This window comes from Ixodes scapularis, unplaced genomic scaffold, assembly GCF_016920785.2.
Source record: "Ixodes scapularis isolate PalLabHiFi unplaced genomic scaffold, ASM1692078v2 PGA_scaffold10__122_contigs__length_95168666, whole genome shotgun sequence".
NCBI classification, from domain to species: domain Eukaryota; kingdom Metazoa; phylum Arthropoda; class Arachnida; order Ixodida; family Ixodidae; genus Ixodes; species Ixodes scapularis.
In genome coordinates, this window is record NW_024609836.1 from 57,511,794 (window position 1) to 57,530,324 (window position 18,531).

The following is an 18,531-nucleotide window of genomic DNA, read 5'->3' on the forward strand; positions in this document are numbered from 1 at the left end:
GCCCTTATATATATATTTATATGGTCGAGCTAAATAAATAAGAAGGAAACCAAGGAAACAGGGAAGTTTTATTTAGGATGGGATTCCCGTGAAACCATGCGAAAGACTATGCTTGCGCTCCGGATGAAACAAGACAACCGGACGGCCGTTACTGGGTGAGGGTAACTGGTCCAGACACGAATTCGAAATGGCAGAGCAATCGATCGAGTGTTCTCCCTCCACACAAATACACACACGCAGACATACACACAAAGGAAGGATCGAATTTCTTAGTTTCAGGAACAAAGGGAGAATATTTCGGTAAGAGGAATATATACTATTGTAAAAAAAGATATAAAAAAACGCTCACTACATGGAGCAACGGAACGAGAAGCGTTGTATGAGCAAGAAAAAGAAAGAAGGAATGGAGATACCAAAGGCTTAAACCTGAAGAGCGAGGATGGGAAGTTGAAAAGGCTGGCGATATAGAGAATCCGCCTCATTTCGAGTGCTGCTTAACAGATTATGTAAACACGCCGGGGAAAAATGAAAAAAAAAAAAAAGAAACAGCGTAATCGAAGGTGAGCGTCCCATCTTCTAAAGGCGTCTCTCCCTACTACTTCTACATCTCTTCCCCTCTTCTTTCTTCCCACCCGCTTTTTTTTTTTTTTTTGTCGTCGTATTGCCGGGTTTATTTTCCATCCTTGCACACGCTTTCCACCTTCTACGAGTTTACCTTAGACGGAGAATAATTTTCTACCTAACTCCGCAATCTTCTCTGTGCGGGGAGCTCTGTCGTCCTTCGAGGAGGGGGCTCAAACAGCCCGTACCTAGACGTGTGGGAAAGGCACGATAACGACTTTCAGGAAAGCTGCTTCTAAAGGAGGGGGGAGGGGGGATTAAATGCAGCCTCTTCCTATATATCTCTCCTTCCTCTTCGTGTTCTCCTTCTCTCTCTCACATCCTTCTTTCATCTTTCTCCTTTCTAGTCGGATCCCAGTAATAAAATGGAGGTGGTGTGGATCTAACTGGCGGCGACAAAAACTCCATTTGAAGGCGCCTCTGCTCGGCCATCCGTGGAGCTAGCAACTCGTTTCTGATTTAACGTCAATTCTTAGTTCTTTTTTTTTGTGTGCGTGTTTTCGCATCAGGTGATGTCATTGGTTATTTGAAGCGAGCTCCACGTTGTATGGACAGGTTTACTGATAACATCCGAGTTAGTGACAACTGTTTTGGTTGAGCGTGCTCAATTTTCTTGTGGCCAAAACTGATATTTTCCACGGGTTGGGTAGTGTACGTAAGCTTAAAAATATTTGCGTTCTTCGCTACCGCTGTCTGGAGAAGAATGTTTTCCTTTCTTGTAGAAATTATTTATGTGTGCTGCGCTAGTAAAAAAACAACGCCCGTGATCCTTTTCACGATGCCGAGAAATGAAGTAAGAAAAATTGGTACTCCTTAGATTTTATTTTGTCTGAAAATGAAACGATCGTGGTCTCCCCTAGTCCCGGTAAAAATGGTAGAAAGCAGTTTGTGTCCTGCCAACCAATTGACGTAACCCGCCATTTGTATTCTTTCCAGAGTTCTGAAATGTTCATATTACTCGTCACGAATAGAAGGCTGGACGCCACGATATGCTTTCTGGCTCCCAACAACAACGCACCGGTCAAGTTATACGTAAATACATCATTGATATATATATATATATATATAAGGCCGGACTCCGGCCGAAACGTCGAAGAATAAATCGTCCGTTGTTGCTGTTTTCACTAAGGGTTTTTTTTTCTCAGTTATATATATATATATATATATATATACTAAGTCTCCAAGTTGTTTTCTGGCGACGTTTTCATTTACCTATATATGTATATATAGGGTGCCCCATGTCACTAGGATCGATCTGCAGGGTGAAATAAGGAGACGGCAGGCTCTTTAAATCGACCGGAAAATTCGGTTTCTTAACCTATCGCGCTACGACTTTGTGCAGCGTTGCCCTCATGTGGTGCATTTCTTTTTTTTTGTAATATTTGCAAGGAGCGAACTTACCTGAGGAAAATGTAAAGAAAGAAAAAGGCTTAGCTCCTACGGCAACGCAGCGACGCCTCCGGTCTGCAAACACGGCGCCGTTTCGCACGGGAGACAAGAGATGGCGCAACAAACGCCGCCAACGAACGAGCATACGGCGCCGAGAGCGGGCCTTTTTAGCAGACGATCTTTTCGACTAAAAAGGCGGAGCGCGTTCCGTAGGCGGCGATAGTCGCAGAAGCAAAAAAGACAGGCGCGGCAACAGCAAGGAACTGCAGTTCCTTGTCTGCAAAAGGGCCGGCTCTCGGCGTCGTCTGCTCGTTCGTTGGCGGCAGTTGGCGTCGCGACCGCTTGCGCCATCTCTTGTCTCCCGTGCGAAACGGCGCCGTTTTGTTTGCAGACTGGAGGCGTCGCTGCGTTTCCATTGGAGCTAAGCCTTTTTCTTTCTTTACTTTTTCCTCAGGGAAGTTCGCTCTTCGCAAATTTTACAAAAAAAAATGCACCATCTGTGGGCAACGCTGCACAAAGTCGTAGCGCGATAGGTTAAGAAACCAAATTTTTCCGTCGATTTAAAGAGCCTGCCGTCTCCTTGTTTCACCCTGTAGAATGGACCGTAAAAATGGACATCTGCACATGGCAATTTAAACTTCTCGTCAAAAGTGTATTTCGCAGGTCGGTTTTTTCGTGTAAATTTAAAAAGCGGTGCTTCCTTTCTGTAAAAATTAGGGCCAAGAAACTTACCAGGGTCAACGGCGGGCGGCGACACAGACGACCGAGTCGTGTGGGTGGTCGTGTTTAGAGCTTGTATTGATAGATGGCGTTGTCTCCTTATCGAGACTGCTCGCAATCACCGTGGTTTATTAAAATAAGCCTAATATTTTCGTCATGTATTTTTGGTATAAAAATTGAGGTCAGAAAAATCTAAACTTAAAGTTAAAAAAAAAGAAAAAAAAACGCGTTAGCATAACGGCGGCGCTTTTGCTGCCTACGGATTTCGTCTTCATGTCGTCTGCTTTTTTGGCTGTCGGCTACACCTTCCTGACGCTGCTGCCGATGCCATCTATCAATATGCGCGCCAAACACCCCCCCCCAACTCTATTTGGTCGTCTGCGTCGCGGCCTGCCGTTTACCCTGGCAACTTTCTTGGTCCCATTTTTTACAGGAAGAAAGCTACGCTTTCTAACTTTTAAGAAAAAATGAACAACCTGTGTAATACACCTTTTGACGAAAAGTTTAGATTTCTACGTGCTGGCGTCGATTCTTAGGGTACATTTTAGGTCGAGCCTGGTGACTTGGGACACCGTGTGTGTGTGTGTGTGTGTGTGTGTGTGTGTGTGTGTGTGTGCGTGTGCGTGTGCGTGTGCGTGTGCGTGTGCGTGTGCGTGTGCGTGCGCGCGCGCGCGCGTGCGTGCGTGCGTGCGTGCGTGCGTGCGTGCGTGCGTGCGTGCGTGCGTGTATTGTTTTTTGCATTTTGTTTGTTGCAAGTTTACGATCGTCACTTTGATTTAATGTTCGAACACAATGTAGCCATAGCAATTACTATGTACATAACAGTCGTGCAGATTTATTTTTAAGAACGATTTGTTGATCGCCTATGTTTAGATTCATAAATAAAGTAACTGTTACTTATTTATGCGTACGTTGTAGGTGTTCCGAAGAACAACGCGATAACGCATCATCGTGCGTCGTCAGTTGACCAAACTTTACATACCAAAACTTTCCGGGACCTACGTTTGTTAATCACAATTTGGTCCAACGCGAAGGAGTGCAGGCGCTAAGTCAGTCATACGGAAAAACTACTCATCGTCGCGTGAGCTATAGTCCCAGGATATCTGAGTAAGATAGATGGGGCACCTTGAAAAGAATTCGAATATATTCTTTCGCCAGGCGTAGGTGTCGTCGTGGGATCGGGTGTCTGGGAAAGCGTGGCCGCCTGAAGTCCGTCTTTTCCTCATTGTATATCCTATTGATGCGAAGCACCCGTTACAGGCGCATCTACGTTTCCGGGGTCGCTTTCCTTACAGACATGTTCAAGTTACTAAAAAAAAGTAATCAAGTTACGTTACTGAGTATTGGCCTCAAAACTTATTTCAGTAGAGTAGAAATTACTCAAAGGGAAAGTAATTGAGTAAATGACTAAGTACCGTAACAAAGTAGCGGATTACTTTTGAAGTCACTCTTATATGTATTATAGCAACAGGAAAGCACATAAATGTTTTATCCGTTAGCGGAATTATGTTAGCCAGATATAAAGCGGCTTGTGCTCTCTCATAAATGCTTTAATAACTTGTTCTGCTTCTGTGTGATTAATCGTTTTGTACATTTTGTTTTCTGGTCAATGATGTACTGCGGTTGTATAATTTCTACTTTGAGGTATAGCACTGCCTGAGCTCGATTTTGCAGACAAGTGTATGATTGTTTGCAGTGTTGCGTGAAGTGCATCTAAACATGGTTTGCAGTAAAGTACAAAGTCAATTAGATGTTCTGCACTTCATGTATAGTAAGTGCACCGGGTGCAATGTGCGTGAGTAAAGTACTATAAATACAAGATAATTTTAAAGTAAAGTACAAACACTTCTTAATACAATCCTTCATGATGCGCTTTCATACCTTTATTTTACTTTATTTTAACTGATATGCACTGCTTCTTAAGTAGTCAAAAGAGCATCAATTTTTTTTTCGGATATGGCGACAGATATGGGATAAAGTCAATTCGCCAAAGAGTAGTTGTTTTTGCTCTCGCTGACGAACTATTTAACACAATACACTTATAAGGAATTTATTTTTATCTGTCTTATAGCCGCCATTATTTCACTCAGAGAAATGACTAGATGACGTCTCGAAAGACGATAGTGCGTTTTCACTTGACAATACACCATAATTAAAATATGGCAACCAACCAATTCCTAAACTTGTAGGAATTGGGGACTCTACTTTAATGTCGGGAATTTTACTTTCTTTAGAAACTACCAGAAAAAAAATATTTAAGTAAACTACAAGTACATGCTCAAAAATATTCTTCAAGTAATGTACAAGTTTTCTAATCCTACATGAAATAGTACTTTAAGTACCTTTGTCCTAAAATACTTCCCAATTCATTTTTTTAATGATGAGGGACTTTTTTTAAAATTTCTTAAAAGGACCTTCGAATATTTTGTATATTCTATACATATATAATAGAATATTCGAACGATCTTCGAATATTCTGAGTTCTGGAAGAAAAGGCAGCATAAAGAGGTCACCTTAGCGTTGCCCTTAAACACGACATTCTTCAAGTACAGCACAAACTTTGGGAGCACCAGAGGAGCTTCAGAGCGGGTGCTGCATTTGTTTTGCCTCCTTTGAGTGAGGATGCAGTGTGTACACCTTTTGTAGTCAGAGAATGATCCTACGTTGGGGAGAAGCGGGGACAAACTTTTTCTTTTCAATACGTCAAGTGTCCTTGACCTTCGGGACACAAAGAAATGCCGGCCTTCGAGCTAATCTCGCATTTGCTGGGCCTCATTGGCGACGTGTCTGTCCGCTCCTTGCGCCTCGTAGCTGGGTTGTTGCAGGGGGGGGGGGGGGGGGGGAGCTGGGCTGACTCGTAAACGTTTTACAGGGTTCGGATCCCCATAACCACCGCCCAAACTCCCTGCTTATGCCACACGCTTCCACACATCTGAGCAAATAGCAGCTGGTCTTCCAAGATCTTATCTATTTTGTGCAGGAAGGTTTGTTGACCAGCAAACCTACCGCTAAAATTCAAAAGTTATTTGTAATTTGAGTAGAAGTAACTCGTAAAAATAATTAAAGTAAACCACTAATTACCGCAATAAAATGTTAATTGAAAAGTGAACTACCCGGAAAAGTAGTGAAACGATAGTAACTTCAATAGAGTAGTTGAACTACGTACAAGTCTGCTTTCCTTATCGTTTTTGTATATCTTTTTATTTCAATTTTTACGGAACTATGATGAAATGTGGTATTTTTATTTTGGGCTCTTATTTGCAGAGGCAACGCATGCATAAAACTATATCCAGAAATCTTGTTAGCTTAAGGGGACTACTCTCCGCCCCCCCCCCCCCCTTCCTCCCCCAGCTTTATTTATTTATGGCGATCATAGGTAATGCATAATTTGTTTCGGAACCTTTTTTCAGTCAATAGTTACGTTGTATGAACAATTTTAACTCTCCGATGACTGTCAAATAAAATAACGTTTATCTCTTGGGGTGTAACTGCTGCACTCAAGAAGCATGAAGCTTGATTCCGACTTGTTATGGTGAGCTTGAGGGTAACAGATGCTGAACAGCGTGTGTTTATTACGGATGCCATATCATCGTTCAACTGTACTCCAAGCAGTTGTGTTGTCAGTCGATATGTTCGGAGGTCGTCATTTACTGGAGCACTAATAAAGGCACCACGTGCTCCAAGCACGAAGCCGTTGAATACAATGGCACCAGCTGATAGGCTATCACGGAAAATGTTAAGGGTATCTAACGTCTCAAACACGGAGAGGAACCGGCAAACATAATTTATTAGTGTGCGCTGGGATTGACAGTACTCAAGTCAAAGGAGTGCAGATTATATTCATATTGTTATTAAAGCTTTTTTCTTTGTTTTTGGTTTTTACCTTCTCTTTATACCCTGCAACTTATAAAAAAGTGCTTGAGAAGATTTACTAGAGGGATGTTTTTAAACAGATGGATCCTGGCATAACCCACGCGTTTTTATCTTGAACAGTCGCATTCCGCCGGAGACGTCTCTATTTTGTCGCGTACGACATCGGGGAAGCCATTCTGGGAATACTGACGCTACGTGCCAAACTTTGAAACGTACACACTGTGCCTGCATCTTTGCATTCGCTCCCAAGTCAGCAAACGTGCCTTTTCGCGAATGACGATAAATGTACTACGTCTCGAACGACGCGCGAACGCCGACGCTCTACGGAACAACAATCATTCAATGAGAAAACAAGTTCGGAAAACAACTTTAAAAGCGCTCCAAGTCTCCGGATCCTTCTCCGTTACAAAAACAACAAAACACAAAATATAACATCTAAAGTAAAACCTTTTGAAAGTAGTACTAGAAAAAAAAAAGTCGAGGGAGGGTGAGATGGGGGATGTAGGAAAGTGGGCATGGCCTAACATCGTGTCCCGGGAACAAACAAAAAAGCTGCTCACTGCAGCTTCTGTCAAGCAAGCTCAAGTTGTCGCTCAAGCCGCCGGATTTTCGGAGTCGTACGTACAAACACCCGTTCGATTCGATCCGGTGCAAGCTTTAAATTAATCCTCCAGGATTACGACCGTTTTCCACTTTAAGAGCAGCGCAAATTGCTCCTAGACTTTGGCGCACCTTATGAGGGATGGCCTTTCCTAAGCCAGCCTAAGATTTTGTTTTGTTTTAGTAGAACACCGTAAGACGAAAATCTGGAAAAGAATCAAGTGGAGAGTGAAGCACGGCGGGCGAGGGGGGAAGGGGAGGAGGCGGAAGGGGGGACCGAAGGGATGGGTGAGGGGGGATCGTAAAAATAAGTAGTTTGGAAAGTGAGTAGAGCAGCTTATCCCCCTGTTTCCCATCACCCTCGGAGCTCCGCGATTGCCACAATCGAGATCAATCTTCGTTCCGCATCACATCAACTGGCTTTTCGCCCGACGGGTGATCAGGCCTTCGTCACTGCTCCTGTCCTCTGCGTAACGCCAACAAAACAAATAACAACAATCAAAGCGTGTAACAGGCAACCCGAAACAAAACTATAGATAAGAAATGAGGGAAAGAGAGGAAGTCGGAAAGACGAAGGGGGTGACTGGTATTCCAAACAAAAAAGTGTCGAAGTTAAATTGGTTGCTGGGTATCTTGTACCCGCGTCTAGGCAGGCGGCGTTCACTTGTCGCTGTGCTACGCTTCCGTCCTCCCAAAGAAAAGCAAATTCCCAGTAAGCAGGCAACTTGAATGACTATGGGAAACAGGGACAGTAAGGATCGAATCACGCCGCAGCAAAACTGACTTCAAAATATTAGCACAATTTCCTTTCTGTGCAAAAAAGGTTTCTCGTGGAAACCTATTTGCCTCGGACAATGCACGTGAAACGTCGTCACCCATTTCGGAGATGCTTCTGATGCTATCCGCTGCCTCTTTTCTGTGATGCGATGCTTTCGAACTCGCTGTCTTTTATATGTTCGTGCATCGTGTGATCCTTTCTTTGTGTTTTTCGTTCGGCTGTTAGCTCTCTTGTCTCGTAGAAAAACGTAAACAGATGTCGGAAGTATCGCAGTCGGATGTTGCGTTTTGTCTCAATCTCAATATTGCTTTGCTCTACTAGTGCCAGGATTTGTTGCGCTGAGGTAGCGAGTGCAGACAACGAAATGATGTTTTGGTTTCCTTTGCGGCCTTTTTGTTTCTGTTTATATTTAGGTTCTTGCTCCAGTCTTTTCTTATCATCATTCTCTCTTGCAGCCTCGTTTGTTTTTTGTTTTTTTTTAATTTTTCAACTAAAACAATCAACGCAAAAATAAAGCTACGGCAATCGCGAGAGCTGTTAAAACAGCGAATGAAACGTCTGGACTGAACTGCTAGCAGTTACCTAACCTCGCACTTGTCAGAAAAAAAGAAGGAATGAAACGTGGCGAGTAAACAGCGACTGCTAACCTCAGTATACCAGCTGCATTTAATCACTCTCGCTATGTTGACAGCTACTTTGTTTTCAAGCAGAAGCTGGGGAATTTCACCTCTTTTTTTTTTTTTTGCTAAGTTCACTCCTCTTTTAATAAGTTTGTATTTATCAAGCTGTAGAGCTTGATACACACACTTCATGTAATGCCGACACACACACACACTTCATGTAAGGCCAAAACCGGATTCAAGTAGTTTTCAATAAATTAATAAATATTTAGAAATTGCGCAGTCCGTGTGTCACTTTTACAGTGATCATCTTAGCTTCATGTTTCAGTTCCACATTTCTTAACTAGCCTAGTGATACACTTATTTCCATCTCGTGTATGAAACAGAACATTCGCAACACTTTGCAAACTTACACAATCACAACTCCGAAATTGATACATATAACTGTGATACAGTCAGTAAGCTGTTCCCACTGATCTCTATGTCTATTTGCCGGATCGCGTTTCCCACTCCGGGAATGCGGCAACTGGCGGCCATATTTTTGGTAGAGTTATATTACCTCTAGCCAATGTACAGCTGGTACAGCCACTATCATTCATTCATGGCAGACAGCGTTTTGGCAGTTGTGGGGGCAGGCTGCCATAAAAATATCTGTGGGTGGTATTTCGTTCTTGATTGAAATTGTTTGACGAAACATATTGTTGAAACTCGGCGTGAACGGTAGCTTGATTTTTGAGGACCCGGTGAAAGTTTCACGAACTCGCAGCACCGGGGAAAGCAGCAAAGCCCGCATCGAAAGTCGCATCGAAAGCAGACACCGGTTAAGCGTCTGTTTTCGATGCGAGCTGCGCTGCTTTTCCTCGGTGCTGCGCTTTCGTGGAATTTTCGCCGGGTCCTCAAAGGTGGGGCTGCCATTCACTCCGGGTTTCAAGAATCTGCTTCGTCGAGCAACTCAATCAGGCACGAAATATCACCCGCGGTACAGTGTACTAGACCCGCGGCTATTTTTATGCCAGCCTGCCGCCATAGCGCTGTCCGCCATATTACTATGATGGCTAGAGATAATATAACTCTACCGAAAAGACATTCCCGTCCATAGGGAGAGGTGGTCAAACGCGAGCCAGCAAATAGACATAGAGATCAGTGCTTGTTTCCTATTTACGTTTTCTCGAGGAAGATAATTACAGCCACAGTTCAGTAGTTCATGTTGCGAAACATGTTTTCACATATCATTTTTTCTCTAATACCCACATCCTGCGTCTTTCGCAAGTAGTTTACATACCGCACAGTTAACACGAATAAACAGCTCCTGCAACATAACCTTTGCGCTGTTGGTAATCATGTTTCTTAACATTTTCAGTTTTGCAGCTCTTGTTTCCATCACAGAGACTGCATGATTCCTCTTTCTCCCACAACAAACATCCCCAAATCTCGAAAACTGTTTCCGAGTCGCGTCTTGTTCGTTTATTTAAACTCGCGTAGCCAAACATTCTACTCGTACCACAACAATCCTGATGCACAAAACACAACTTGCCTAATACTCGCCGAGGAAATACTCCCCAACACAAACAAACAAGCGGACAACAGGGCGAATTCAAAACCAGAACGAAACGGAGGAAAAAGTCCATTTCGCCCACCGAACTCGATTACCGCAACACGCCGCCGGTGGGCTCTCGGCATTTTCCCCCCGCTACTCCGTCTGCGTTCTTCGTTCGTTCCTGTTTGGGAAGAACGCTAACTCCACCTGGTGAGAGAAACCTCCATTCTATACTTTCCCCCTCTCTCTCTCTCTTTCAGTAGACTGGTTCGTGCGTTCTCTAGCCGACTTCATACGCACGTACATCGACGCACTGCACTCCGGCACCACGCTTCGTGAATTCTGCTGTGGCTTTCGCCGCGCGCTACTCGAGGACGACTGAGAACTCAGATTAAAATATTTCTCCGAGGGAAAGCAGGAATTTGGGTGTTCATACGCACCAACTTCCCCTACCCCCCCCCCCCCCCCCACACACACACACACAAACACACACACAGGCTTCGTTCCAAGTCTGCGGCGTCTGTCGCGAACTCTCGCGTAATGTTGTTGGCAACTATGACCAACTCTCTCGTCCTCCGCGTTCTAACTGGAAGAGAAGCTGAAGAGGAGGGTTGCGTATGGCATCCTCTTTCCTCTCTCGTTCTAGCGCCAGGTGTTGGGGACAGATGCGGCTGCGAACGCGCGCAGTGAGTTTACTCTGGGTTCCTAAATCGTTTTTGAGGTACCCGGGTATGCAGGAAGAGGAACCCCTCAAGCGCCGTCTTTGCGTCTCGCCCTGTCGCGTTCTTGGCAGCTCGCCTTTCTCTCTTCGGTAGGATGCAACCAGCCGAGCTGGGCGCTAAGCGTGAAAGCTGCCTGTTTTGCGTGTTGTTTGCTAAAAGCTGCAAAAAAACAAAAACAAGCAAGACTTCAAACTTTTCTTTTTGTTGTTGTTGTTCTTTTTTTTAAGTATAAATGATTTATGCCCTTTTTCCAGCCCGGACAAAATTCTTATACGTGGAATACTTTCTAGAGTTAGTAAATGCTCGTTATTGTGTGTCGCGTGGTAGCCTGGTCACGTGACGTCACATGACGTTCCGATGTCACGTGACGTGACTCAAAGACGGCGTTTATTTTTTTTAAACATTCTTTTTTAGTGGAACCTACCCCGTCCCAAATTTGTTTCAGTCTGTTCGTTCTTCCGTTCGTGCATTTCTAGCTAAATTTAGCGGGAAACGCGACGTCACGTGACCCGAAACACCAATGTAGTTTCCTCGCTTAATTTAGCGAGAAAACTGATGCCACGTGACCTGACGTTGCGAGACATGTGCACCAATTGCGTTTCTCCGCTAAATTTAGCGAAGAAATTAATATCACTTTACTTGAGGTCATGGTAATTATACACCAACTTAGTTCTGCGCAACCTCTAGCGGGAAAATTGACGTCATGTGACATTTGTGCCAAGTGGGTTTCCCTACTGCATTTAAAAAATAAATTAAAAAAAATATTATTTTTTTTTTTTTGTAATACTGTGGAATGTCTTCAAAATAAATTTAAACGATCGCTCCTTTATACCTGTATTTCGTACCATTATTAAACATTAAAAAAACACAAAAAACTCAAATTTTCTTTTTTTTATTTGGGGGAGGCGGTTCGTAGTCAGCCTAATAATAATTTATTACGCTAACCACAATCCTGGTAAACCAGCAATCGGATACATGATACGGTAGAACTCGGAAAATATTCCCGGCTATACCTATCGGGGAAATACACGTCTCGCCGTCACATTAACGTTATGAGGCGACATCGCGACTTGACACTGCTTTCAGGTCACATGACCATGTCGCACGTTACGTCAGATCACCTGACGTCACGACTTCGCCCCCAGCGTGATGTTAATTTCCCCCTAATCTTGCGGGTACATTGCGATCACGTGGCTTGACGCCATCTGACGTCAGGTCAGATGAGCTCAATTTCCGTGCCGAAGTTTGCCGGAAAGTAATATGTTCTTCCTTTCCCTAAACTACTGTTTAACCTATTATAAACAAATTGAAACGATCGTTTCTCAAGATGCTGGTTGCCATGCATTGTTGCACTTTGGAGACCAAATGTCGCAGCTGTCAATCTCGAAGAACTCGGAAGTCTTCATTCTCTACGTGTGGGCTATGCGAAATACGTCGTGGTCCCTTCTTTAACATCGTCCATTTCCCACTGAGCTCCAGGCCATGAAATCGAAGCATTATGAATAGTAGATGTGTTCCGACTGGAGAATTTCCGATGACCGCTCGCGCTGCTGAATTATAAATGGCTCAAAACTTTTCAGCTATGATGATTTGAAGCTTATGCTTTATGGGCACCGGTGCAGCCTCTATCGAATTTTCTCTTCTGAATACTGTAACTCTGATGTCTTGATCCCGACGGGTCATTTCTTCTTGCTCTTCAGATTATGCTACGAAACACAGATTTGCGTCTTTGTTTTTGGGAAATGTATATTTTTTTCTGGATTGCTATTTAAACGTAAGGGTTCTAGTGTTCCGTGTGATGCGTGCGGGTTCATACCCGGATCGGATGTTGTTCTTGAACACTATAGAGCGATAACTAAATGTTTAAATACGCTCTGAAACAAACACCCGCTGTTTCCTAGTACTATAAAATTGTCTTCTTTATTTTTTACTAAAGTTTGCACGTTATAAACATACCTGCAAATAATGGATGATATCAGCTCTCCCTCGTTTTTTCATGCTATACAAAATAAGTAGACCAATAAAAAAAATTATTGGCTTTCAAAACACAAGAGGTTTCTTTCTCTTTTTTTTTAACAATAAATCTCGGCTTTAGGATACAGATTCCTTTCTAGATTACAAATACGCGTAGCAATAGCATTGCTTGTGCAATGATTTCAAAATGTCCGTAAGGTCAAACGGTTTGTACATCCGATCGTCGTGCATGGGGACACTATGTGGAGATTTCCAGGTTGAAGTACCTAGAAGCAGTGAAGCAGAAATGCATCTCTATCGCGCGCGTCTTTTTCTGTGTGCCTATCGGCCAGAATTATATAGCTCTGGCATCCTTAAGGGACCTCTTGACGAGGCACGTCTTCCTGAGGGACGTGTGCCTGGTGCTTTTAGGCAGCACCGAAGCATCAAGTAGGCTTCGGAGAGGTCGTCCAAATGCTTCTGAATTTATTCACGATACGACCCCTGCTCCCAGAAGGGCCCTGATGACTTATACCGACCATAAATCAAGAATAAAAACGCACGAACCATATGGGGCGGGCGAATCGAACATCTTCGGACCCTAGGATGGCCCTGAATGGCGGAGAAGGAACAGGAATACTACAAAAGAGTTGTAAAGAATATTGGCCAGTGTCGTTTTCTTTCATATTTCCGCAAAGCCCTATCATATATATATTTTTCCTGCAAATACGAGTCACTTTGCTACTTAAGCTTAGTAGATATGTCCACCTTCTCGATGTATTCCCCCTGGAATCGAATGCACTTGTGTCCCCAAGATGTGGCAGCTTTTTCATGCCCTGCGGGGACTACTTTTTGGTATAGCCGCTGGCAGCTAAAAGGGGCTCTCGAATGGTTTCTGGGACCGCCTATTAATGGCGACAACTCAGTCTATGGGCTCTAAGCATTCTAATACCCCCCCCCCCCCCCCCTCGAATTCGCGCTAATGGATGGGCGATTTCCCTATTACAAATCTAATCAAAGACCGTGACACGTCCTTCTTTCTGGGTCTTGGAGCAGTCACCAGGGGCGCCGTCGGACGGCGTTTTCAAGCAACAATCGTCGTGTTACGTCTCCTACACCCCACAGATTCCCAATAAAACCCAAAGAAAAGCGCAGCAACTCAGATACTTCGTCATGGAAGCTGCAGGTGCGCTTAATGTCAAAGCGGACGCGCTTCAGAAATAAAACGCAAAGAAAAGCGCAGCAAAGTAAATGCTTCGTCATGGAAGCTGTGGAGCCGGCAAGGGCACTGCGCCTGCGCAGTGGGGGAGCGTGATGTCACCGCTGGAGCGCCCTCTGCGTAAGGAAGACGTGACGCGCGGCTTGTAGGAATGCGCTGCGTGTACGAATGTCTCTGCTGCGTGTAGGAGTGTCTCTGCCGAATTTGTTTCCCCACCGACTTGTGCAGATAATGTTCATCGTATGTTCATGCGTGTTCTTACTAAATACTGGTTACCGGAACCTGTATATACATAGTCACACGTAAACAAACGCAGACGGCGAGGCTTAGATTCATTTTTCGACATTCTTGCCGGTTGATACAGCAATCTCATTTACTACGGTACGGTAATGATATGCTGGAGGCTTGCAACGCTCCTTTTTATTTAAGCTGTTGATGGCTGTAGTAATCACCATATGTGGCCTTCATCATACTAATCAATGCTTTAGTTTTTTGCCCTACTGATCATTCAATAGCCATCTTCGAGAATGACCGCGATTACTTCGAACTTCGCTAGTCCGGCTCGGAATATGCTGCCTAGTAGAATATAAGTTTTATTCTTAGGTACAAAGGTACGGGCTTCTGCGATCCCGTGCCCTATGCAAAGTTCATAATATTTCGTCGAAAAAAAATATTTAATAAAAAAAAATTAGTTTTTCTGCTAAAACTGCAATACGACAGACCTAGCATGAGAAAATGGCGCTCCACCGAGATCCGAAACACAAGCAAAACCTACTCGACCGTATATTCAATTTGCACTTCCTCCAAGGCTTGGCCTCTTCTGATTTTCTTTCTAGCAAAGACTGTTCTTCTCGAATCTTTCCCGTTTCGCGTACACCGGTAAACTAAGCCCAACGCTCTCTGCAACTACCTGTACCAAATTTTTGTTTTGTTTATTCTGCATGACAACTTCCTTTCGGAATTGCAGCTACAACCTTCTACTGCATCTTTACTGTAATTTGTATTTCTTTTTTTCGCTCTACATTTGTTTGTTTTATGCTGACGATTTTCCACGAAAGAACAGAATGTTATTCCCTGAGATTTTGCTCCGCTTCGAAACACAGTCTTCCTGCTCAAAACCAAAGCAGCAATGCAAGCAAAACAACAACAACAAGGATAAAAATAAAAGAGGTGTGCCTCCTTTGGGCCGTGAAGACGTGTACGCTCGAGATGAGACTGTCACTTTGACACTCCGAGCACACGGTTGAAAAAATACAGAACTTCGCTGATTTTTTTTTTACTTTTTTCCTGCCGTCTGCGTTTTTGGCGTTACCTCCGAACCGATATATTAAGCGATTCTGTTGCTATGCCGGCTCCTCTGGCGTACTAATACGTTACTCTACGCAGAAATGAAGCTTACTAGACGTCAACAACGAGTTTCGGTTGTATGTTCAGGTGTGATTTCACGAAGTGACAAAGTAGATACAGAAACCGAACGGTTCGTAGGGGATGTGCTTTTATCTTTTGGTATTATTGTCTTCGCGTGCTTCCTGCGTGCACATGCGAGCAGCAATGCAGCACGCAAGCTTGCGCGGCGTTGCAAGAGGTAAGCTTGCGAGCTGTTGGCTTTGTGTAGAGCCTTGTTGAAACTTGGGGAACTCTGTCTGCGTGTATCTATACACGTTCTTCGTCCGTTTTCGCGCTGTTTTTAATTTCGGAGTGAAGAGCCTTCTTTTCGCGAGCGCATATGCGCTCGTGATTTAAGGTGTTTCAAATACCGAGCCTGGATCCAAAATGGCCCGTAATAATCTGCGCTCGCACGCAGCATTCTAAAAATTTTGTCAAAGGTGTATTTCACAGTTGGGATTTGGCTTGTAAAATTACAAAGCAGAGCTCCCTTTCTGTTAAACATAGGGCCAAAAAACTTGAGAGGGTCAACGGCGGACGGCGACGCAGACGACCAAGCCGAGTGGCGAGGCGCGTTTGTCGCACGTATTGATAATAGCACTACTCTCCTTAAGATGACTGTGGGTCTACTTACCCGTAAAACACTCGAAGAGCCAATCTCTGCGACATACGAAATCAACTCAGCAAATGACGAGGCGGAATATCTGTTTAGACCTCAAAATCAAGCATGCGCTGTTGAATTACGCGATTCAAGCACGACGCTTTGCATTACGCAATGCCACTCGGCAGACTTCATTTTTAAGTCTAAATGGATGTTCCGTCTCATCATTCGCCGAGCTGACTTCGTAGATTCCAGAGATTGGCTCTTTTAAGTGCTTTGGGGTTAAGCAGACTTTCAGACATTTTCAGAATGTACCTTCTTATCGAGACTGCTCGCGAATACGAACATGCCGTATTTTCTGGGCCATAGTCCGCACCCTGTGTATAGTCTGCAGGGGAAAACTTGAGGTCAAAAATAAGTTTTTGCTTAGATAGTCCGCACCTAGTGCATAGTCCGCGCCTGCTGCTTAATCGACACGAGAATATTCTCCGACACTGCACACATTGACAAATGTCTGCTTTTGCAGCTTACGAAGAAGCAATTAGCCATTAATCATCATTAACACATTCTTGCATTCTCAAAATGCGTCACGGTTAGTCATAATTAACCGTCTTGTTAAACAGTATTCCTGTGTAACCTGCACGCGTGGATAGTCCGCACAGCCTAAAATTTTAACTTTTAAACATGTAAAGTCCGCGGACTATAGCCAGGAAAATACGGTAATCCTTTTGTAACGTACGTTTAATACAATACTAAATGTGGACAATGATAGCAAAACTTGAAGTAACAAAAATAAAAGAAAACGCGGTCACATAACGACGGCGCTTTCGCTGGCCGGCTTCACCTTCCGACGTTGGTCCCGACGCCATCTATCAATACGTTCGCCCAACGCGCTCCCGCCACTCGACTCGGTCGTCTGTGTGGCCGTCCGCCGTTGACCGTCGCAAGTTTTTCGGTCGTATTTTTTTACAGTAAGGGAGCTACGCTTTGCAATTTTACAAGGTAGAACCGAAATGTGAAATACATCTCTGACGAAAAGTTTAGATTGCTCTGCGCAGACGCCGAGTTTTACGGCCCATTTTAGATCCAGCCTCGGTATTTCAAACACCCTATAGGTCGTTTTATGAGTCATTCCTACTGTAATTCCTGACAGGATAAGAACCGCGGCACGTTTCTTTTCGATACCCTGCCTCTATCACGAGCTTGCGGCCTTCCGTCGTGCTTTGGCTGCGCGTGCACGTTCGAGGCTCATGAGACCCCGAAGCATTATCGAAGACAGCGAGCTCGCGCTGGAGGCGCGACAACTGGAAGACGTCCCTGCAGTTCTTATCGTGTCAGCCACTATAATGCAATATACGGAAGCTTTTGCTTAGCGATAATGCGAAATCCTCTATCCTTCAAACTTAGCGATGTTCCAAATTACCTCTTATTAACGAACATGTTGTTTACTGGCCAGCTGGTGTACACGCTGAGGCGTTAATAAGTGGTCTCTATTTAAAGATACCCGACGGGCCGACGCCTATACGGGCGCTGTTTGTTGCTGGTTGGTTTAGTGGGGACGCCTCCCCGATTCAGTGAACATTCCGCTCCTGCGACCTATCTTTGCATGTCTACTCTGCGGGTATTCTTTCCTGTACGTGATGGTATAGAAAGTTTTAGTGGATCGTCCCGATAACTCCTCTAACTTTGCCCGATACTCGGCCTGCGACTTTGCGCATGCATCATATAATGTTATCGCGGATATCATTATCGAATTTGTCGAAACTATCTACTAAAAAAAATTCTAGGAGCTGGCACACCGTTCTGATGTTTCCTACGAACGCGACTATGTCGGTGACACCAGCTCGCGTTCGCGACTACGTTATAAACTCAACGCGGAAACTAAAGCTAAAAACAAGAACGAAAGTAAACAGCTCTAAAAAGAATAATAATCGAAAGTTGACAAGTAAAAAAAAGAAAAAAGAAAAAAGGCTCGTCATCTTTTCTCGGGGGGCGTCCGTATGCTCGAGCATCGGCGTACTCCCTAAACGCTTGCGATCCAAGAAGAGCTTTGAAAGTCTCCGCGGTAGTGTTCCTCGATTTCAGAGTGTTTCCAACTACTTGATCGGGGGTCACCTGGTTTATGGCCTTTGGACACGGGCCCTAAGTCCTTTCTGGTTCGGGTATTGTTTGCATGCTCTGAAAGGGCATCATCCCTACGAAGTTTCGCGTGTTCTGTAATTCAGTCGATCTTTTGTTGTGTTCTGCGCGTCCAGTGGCCACGAAGTTGATGTATTGTTGTTCAATGGACCTGTTTCACGGAGGGATCTGCACATGCGGAGGCCTTCCTCTCGCAGCGGCGAAAGCTCGAACTTCGGTTGGCGTCCGCAAGATTGGTTGCGCTACCTCTCCTGCGTCTTGCGCGACTCGGATCAGCCGCAAAGAAGGCAGGAAAGGTATCGCAGTTCCCATTTGGTTCGGTTCGACTCTTAGCTGGTTGAAGCGCAACAAACTACAGCTTAATGCTGAGAAA